The following is a 7,648-nucleotide window of genomic DNA, read 5'->3' on the forward strand; positions in this document are numbered from 1 at the left end:
TTAGAGAACAACATTTTCAGTTTTACTCAAATTAGGGTGATGCAAAAATAAGAACACCCCACTGGAAGTCTCTGGAGCAAAGCTAAATTTTAGACTACAAATGTCTAATTTAACAAGAATTCAACCACAGGTGAGTCTAATTATTCATTACACAGGTGTCCAGCAGACAGTTGACTATAAAAGGGTGTTAAAACCCCTTCCCATTTCATGCTGTCAGCAATGGCACCACATGGAAGAGAAATGTCACAAGACCTGAGAAAGGCGAAGGCTACAAGAAGATCAACAAAGCTTTACTTATCAGTCAGAATACTGTGGCAAAAGTGGTACAAAAATTTAAAAAAGATGGAACTGCAACCATCTCACAGAGACGTCCATGTCGTCCATGGAGGTTAACTGCTGACAAAGATGAAGACTACTGGGACTCTATACTCTGGAGTGATGAGACCAAGATAAATGTTTTTGAAACGGATGGCTTATGGTGTCGCAAAGGAGAGGAATACAAAGAAAAATGCATGGTGCCTACAGTGAAACTTTGTTTAACAGTGAAATACTGTTTAAAATGTAACTTTTCAAAGAGGGTGCACTCCTTTACGCTGAGCATTGTAGGTGAAGGTAAGTTTGTTAAAGGTATACTATTTAACTTTTATTTGTTCAAAATATAATTTAGTCAATGCGTCATCAATTCTTCCAAAATGTGTTTTTGTGTTTTCATAGGAAATTGTATAAATATGACACTCACCCCTGCATGTCTTGTTATATCCGTAAATGGAGAAAAGTTGCTCCAGCTTAGGCCTACTTTGACACATATATGGTGACAGGTTAGTTTTCACAACAAGCAAGAAAAGTTGACATGGAGCTCACTAAATCTTGAACCGCCAGAGAATCTCCCATTTAAAAATAATGTAACACACTTATTGCATCAGTTACTTTTTAGGAAGTAAAGTAATATTGTAAAAGTAACTTTCCCCAACACTGGTTTTAGCACTGTGCTGGAATTTTTTTCCAAGGAAGTACTGTGTCTATTAATGGGTATAGGTACAGTAATGTCTTTAGCTTGTCAGCTTGAGATCCTTTCCATCTAAACTAGTTATATCTGTTAAGTCTAGTAGTGAATGTTTTATGAGCAGTAGGATAAACATTTTCATCCGCACAGTCGCAGAGCAGATGCACAACCAAAACTATGTTCTCCTGCAAAATGCATACAGCTAGAGGGCCAAAAGTTACACTTTATTGTTGCTGTGGTATTATCAACAGACAACTAGAACCATTTTATGGCATGTGTTTATAGCATTTATGAACCACAGTTACATGCGTTATATTTGAATACATTTTTTGAATATTTGTTATCCCAGCCCATGTTTTAGTATTGTCATATGTACAAAGATTTATGTTTTTCCCACAAAAGATGAATTATGTTTAAATGGTACATAACACACACAGTTTCAGCCAATCTCATGTTAATCTTGAGTACCTATAGAGTAATATTGCATCCTTCATATCTCCAAAAAGTCTTTAGTTTTATCAGATTTATAAAAGAAAGATATGCTATACTGAGTCTTTCCGAAAACAGCCGAGCTCCTGGAGGCATGCCATCTGAGCGGAGCTAGAGTCACAAGCATGCGCAGCTTTTGCATAGCAAAGCTATCAGTGGTCAGCTAAACAAATGGATTTAAACACACACAATACACCATCGTATTATCTCTGGATAACATTTAATTCATTATATGTTTGTGTTGTTTACATTATATGCACTTACGCGCCGACTCCCACCAAAACAGACATTTGATGCAGTTTTATTAACCAACTGCGGTTCCGAATCATGACCGGGATCTTTTACCACTGTGATGGGCGTGCTCTTGCTCTCTCGCTCTGGGTGATGTTTGTGCTCTTCCTGGAGAAGCGCCCGTACAAAGGAATTCCACCCTTTATTACCTAAGACAGGGCCATACTCAAAAAAATAACCTCTCCGAAACATGTAGGAAATTTGAAAGAATGTGTATTTGACACATAGTCTTGATAAGCCACAGCTGTTCAGTTGCAGTATTTTTGAAATCCAGCTTGCTCCAAAGGAAGTGATTAGTCGATTTGCTCTGTGGTTTTATTTGTCTGTTGACATGAATATTGGTTTGAATTTGCATAATCTAACATTAATAAATTCTCAGCACAAGATGCTAAACATGTGATATGGCATTATTTACTTGTTAAAATTGACATTTTCAGCCTTTTCAAAAATACTGTAAATCAGATCATCAATTGTGCCTGGGAGAAGGTCAGTGAGGAGCAGTACTTCAAAGAAACACTCTTCTGTTCTGCATTAAGATTCTGTGATCTCAGATAATAATATGACTCAGAGTACATCATGCTGCTCTTAATGTTTCATTGCAGATGGTGTTCTTTTTCTGAGAAATGTGTCATCAATTACTTTGGTGCCTCTTGACATTAATGGCAAAGAGTCAATGTCAAATCTCTAAGTGTCTCCACATGATCTGGAATTTTATGATGTAAAGCAGAAAACTGATCAGAAAATGATGTAATGATTAACAATATTCTCCTGAACCTCCCTTCTTGAACACTAGAGGGAGGCATTTGCCCTCATAAGAAATGTTTTTGCTGGTGACTTGTAAGTTCCTGTATTTAAAGATGCATTCTGTCTTTTTCAGTCTCTTTCTATATTGTAAAAAGTATTACCCTTAAAGGATATGAAGGAAGTTTGAGAAATATTGTATGTTTAAAATCAAACACACACACACACACACACACACACACACACACACACACACACACACACACACACACACACACACACACACACACATACTTGTATAAATGGTTTTACGGGACTCTCCATAGACCAAATGGTTTTTATACTGTACAAAGTGTATATTCTATCCCAGTACACTACCCCTACCCCTAAACCTACCCATCAGAGAAAACTGTCTGCATTTTTTGAATTAAGTTTATTAACTTCCGGCTTTTGAATTTAAGTTTTTTTTTTTGAGTTAAGTTTAGCATGTTTTTTAAGCCATTTGGTTTACGAGGACACAGGAAGTGTCCCCATAAACCATGTTTACGTTGTAATACCCATGTCATTATACAGATTTGTGTCCTCATAATCCATGTATACAAGAACACACACACACACACACACACACACACACACACACACACACACACACACACACACACACACACACACACACACACACACACTTCACTTTTTGCCCTAGATTTTGAATATATATTGCCTTTTAAGTTTTTATCTAGATTAGCATAATAATAATAATAATATGTACCCTTTACAGTATCTTTTAGGGGTAATTGAATGTCCCTTTGAGGGTACTATCAGTGACAAACTGTTATACGCCTAAAGGTAATTTATTTATGATAGTGTAGTTTCATGTACTTCATCTTGAATTTCTACGATAATATGTAATTAATATCATGCACTTGTGTGAAAGTATGTCGTTTGCTGTTTTTCCTTCAATTACATTTTCAAGGCCATCTTGAACCTCTGAAAATACTGAAGTTGTCTTAAAAGGCTTCTTTTTAAAAGGCACACATCAGAAATGTGTGATTTTCTGAGACAGCATAGGAAATGTGGGCTTCTGGTCCAGTTCTACACAGCTGTGATTGAATCTGTCCTCTCAACCTCTACGTCCGTCTGGTTTGGCTCTGCACCATCGCACTCTAAGAGGAAATAATTGGTTGCCAGCTCTCCTCACTCACAGACATAAGCATCTACAGTAGGACGGAAATGAAGGTGGGGGAAATCATAGTCAACCAATCCTACCATAGCCATTTTTTCACTGTCTCCCCTCACAACAGAGAACAGTTATGCCCTGAAAACTAGGACAAATCGACACCTGCACAGCTTCTTTCCCCAGGCCAGAGCTCCTGCCAACATGGACAATTCCCTCAGCATCCCTTTGTAACCCAACAAACCTTCTTTATTCCCTTTCCAACTTCCAGTAATTTACCATCCTGAAGCATTTTGTTAAACTTTTTGTTCTTGAACATGTATTTTGTTGAGCCCTTAAGGGATACTATAAAATGTATGTCACTGAATTATGATAGATTGACCATTCTATTCTTAAAGAAATGTAGCACAAACTCACTCTCCAAGCAAAATATTTCACAAAAGTTAGGTTTTAAATCATAAAACAACTTCAAAATGATGACCAAATGTTAATTTTGGTCAAATAAATGTATGAATTAATGAATTGATTAACTGATTTTGTTTCACTGATTTTGTTTCTGATTGAAGTTTTTGAACAACTCTATTAAGTGACTAATTCAATGACTCACTTGTAAAAACAGCATTGCCTTCCTGAATGAATCAGTGTTTAGAATGCATCAGGTGAATGAATGACTCAAATGACTCACTCATAAAAACAGTGACTTGTCGCCACTGAAAAATCTCCCCAACTAATTAACAGACTGACAGTCTGTCTGGAACAAACAAAGAAAGGCAAGTAATACCAATGCCCTGCATTGTAGCCATGGGAGGTATGGATCATTTTACTGATACTACATAGCTTTAGTCTGCATTCAAAATTGCATACTTCCCTACTATATAGCAGCCGAAAAAAATGATCTGACAAAAGAATTATGTCCGAATTCACAGTACTCATAAAAGAGTAGACAAAAAGTACTTACAACTTCTTCCGGCGACATTCTGAAGTGTGCATACGATGGGCACTTTACTATCCACAAGAGAGGATTTATGATGCAACCTAACTGATGCTATAGTCACATAATAATGACAACATGACAAATGTAGTACATCCGGATTACATGCATTCTACACATCTACACACACTCATACTACATAGAACATACTTTTTTAGCGGTCATGAATTAATTACTTATTCAAAATAATTACCTACTCAAGAGAGTATGCAATTTCGAGGCAGCCTTAGCCAATGAGGCTATCACATGATGAACGCCTCGGACCCGATGACTGGTTAGGTGAACTAATCATTTCTGTTACCTGTACAGAAACTATAGGATGCGCAGTCAACACAAAATGAGCGAATCACTCTCTAAGACAACTCGTTGTTCCAGCGTAAAATTTTCATTCAAAATGATCAACCCATTACTACTGCCTTGGCTCTTCGCAAAAACAGCCTCAACTAGAGGTTCTCTGACACTTTCAGCAGTACTGAACCCACAGCATTAACACGACCACCCACATACATAAAGAACATCCAAGTTCTGTGTTTTTGGCTTTTCAGAAAATTAAAAAAGATTAAAACACATTATGGCTTTACAAGTAGTAAACAAGTGTTGACTACTGGTGGTCTTTGCATCCAGAAACCCAGCAATTTTCCTCAGTTTGTGACTTGACAGAAAACAAATACAAGAAAAAAAATTTGCCCATCTTCACAACCAGTAAATGATCATTAGTTTTCCTCAATCATCTGCCTCCTCTTTGTTTAGGCCTATTCCCTTAGAGCTCTTTCCCGAATTTTCTTTATCACCTCCCACAACTCTAAATACATCTCCACTGACATTTTGATAAGTTCTTCTTCTCTCTCAGCTGAAATTGCGCTTTCATATGTTGAAAATGGACATTCAGTCATCCATAAACTGTATGTATTTGTGTTGTGAGAAAGCCCTAGATGCATTTTCACATGGCTAATGTCCATATCCTCCTAATGGCCTTTCTGATGGCTTGGATCTGATTTAAGAGCCATGTGTTTTATATTTATGGAGAGAAAATGAGATACAGGGAGAGACATAGAGGCAAACTGTCAGGTTGGATGGAAGGGAAGGAGCGAGGACTCAAATGCAAGGAAGAGGGCTTTTATTAATAATAAAAAATAAAACAAAAACACAACAAAAACTACCCCGTGGGGGAAAACAGACTTAACAAAAAACAAGACATGACTTGACTCGGCTTGACTTGACGAAAACACCAGGGAAAATATGACAACGAACCAGCACAGGACTGCAAACACAAGGAGAATAAATAGGAGAGCAAACAAAGCAGGTAACGAGGGAGGACAGGTGGGGCAAATCAACCAATAATGAGGTAACAAGGTGGGCGGGGTCAAGACAATAGACATGAGAGCACATGGCACAAAGAAACACATGACAAGCCATGTGCTCACATCAAACAAAACAAAGACACAAGCACATGGCCAATGAAGACAAATCACAAGCCATGTGCTTACACAAGACGAGACATGAACACGTGACTATGAAAACTCATAAGCCACGTGTTCACACAAAACAAGACAAAAACACAACATGAAAGCACGCGGCAGGTGGAATAACCGCATGCTACACAAAACATGAGACAAGAGCGCACGGCAAGTGAAAGTACACACAACCCGTGCGCTCACAATAAAGACAGGACTGGGAGCGCGAGTGTCCGAATCCCGACACGAAACCGAAACCAAACTAGACACGAGTGCCGGGATCCGAACGCCACGCTCCCAACATGAAACAAGGCACGCAGACAAGAGAGCGCACGGCCCCGAGAACACTCGAGACCGTACGCTCACACAAAAACACGACAAGAACGGGAGTGTCAGAGCTCTGTCACAAAACCAAGAAATTAACTAGACCGAAGTGACAGAACCCTGACACAAACGATGAGGAGTGGACAATTTTTCCTTATTTCCCGTATTTTTAAAGGTGCATTCTTTAAAGGTGCATTCAATAATTTAGTGCTAATTTAAAACATTTCACACAATAAGACATAAATTATGTTTTGTCATCTGAATGGTGTACACTCACTTGAGATGAAGACTGTACTCATACGTTTTTTTTTTTTATAAAACTTTAGAAACAAAGATAAACAATGACATAACAAAGACTTGTTTGCCAAAATCACGTAAAGTAGCAAGATTGATATACGCTTCGGACCACAAATTCAAAACAATATATTCGAAAAGGTTTCAAAGCTTCATGAAGCAGTGTTTCACACTCATCACTCATACAAAGTATTGATTTTTTTAGGGTCTACTAAATTAGGTGTTCATGCTTGGAAATATTTTTCACATATTTTACATTATTGCAGCACCTTTTTCCCAGTCTGTCAGTAACGCTCTGTTTAGTTTCTGTCTCTATAAAGCCCCTCCTTCTGAAAAGCGTAATGTTCTCTGATTGGTCTGGTGGACCAGTGTGTTGTGATTGGTCAACCGCTTCCATCGTGTTTCGGAAATTTCACGGCCCTTACCATAACCGTGAGTTTCAACACTCTACTATTGCAACTCAACCAGGTCTTGCCCCTTTTTTGCGTATGCCATGAGCAGGAATTATTTAAATAAGGACTATTGTGACAACTTAAGACTATTATTGAGGCGTTTCAGAGAGTTCAGAAACAGTGCTTATTGATATAGAGAATCACTCCCTTTGGAGTGGAATCTGTGCTTTGCATATTTGCAGACCTTTTTATGCTCAAACAACAACATTACACACTATATAAGACTGAACATGTAAAAAAAGCATATAGGTCCTCTTTAAATGTATATTGCAAAAAAGCTCTTATCAAAGCAACTTGCAGATTCAATGGGGCAACAAAAACAGGTGCATAAAAAAAAAACAAGATGATTTTATTGCAAGTATATAAAAAATGCACAATGAAGTCCAAAGCAAGCTATGATGCTCCTCAAATGCCTTCAGTGTGCTGTAGAAAGAA

This window comes from Megalobrama amblycephala, linkage group LG6 (genome assembly GCF_018812025.1).
Source record: "Megalobrama amblycephala isolate DHTTF-2021 linkage group LG6, ASM1881202v1, whole genome shotgun sequence".
Taxonomy (NCBI): domain Eukaryota; kingdom Metazoa; phylum Chordata; class Actinopteri; order Cypriniformes; family Xenocyprididae; genus Megalobrama; species Megalobrama amblycephala.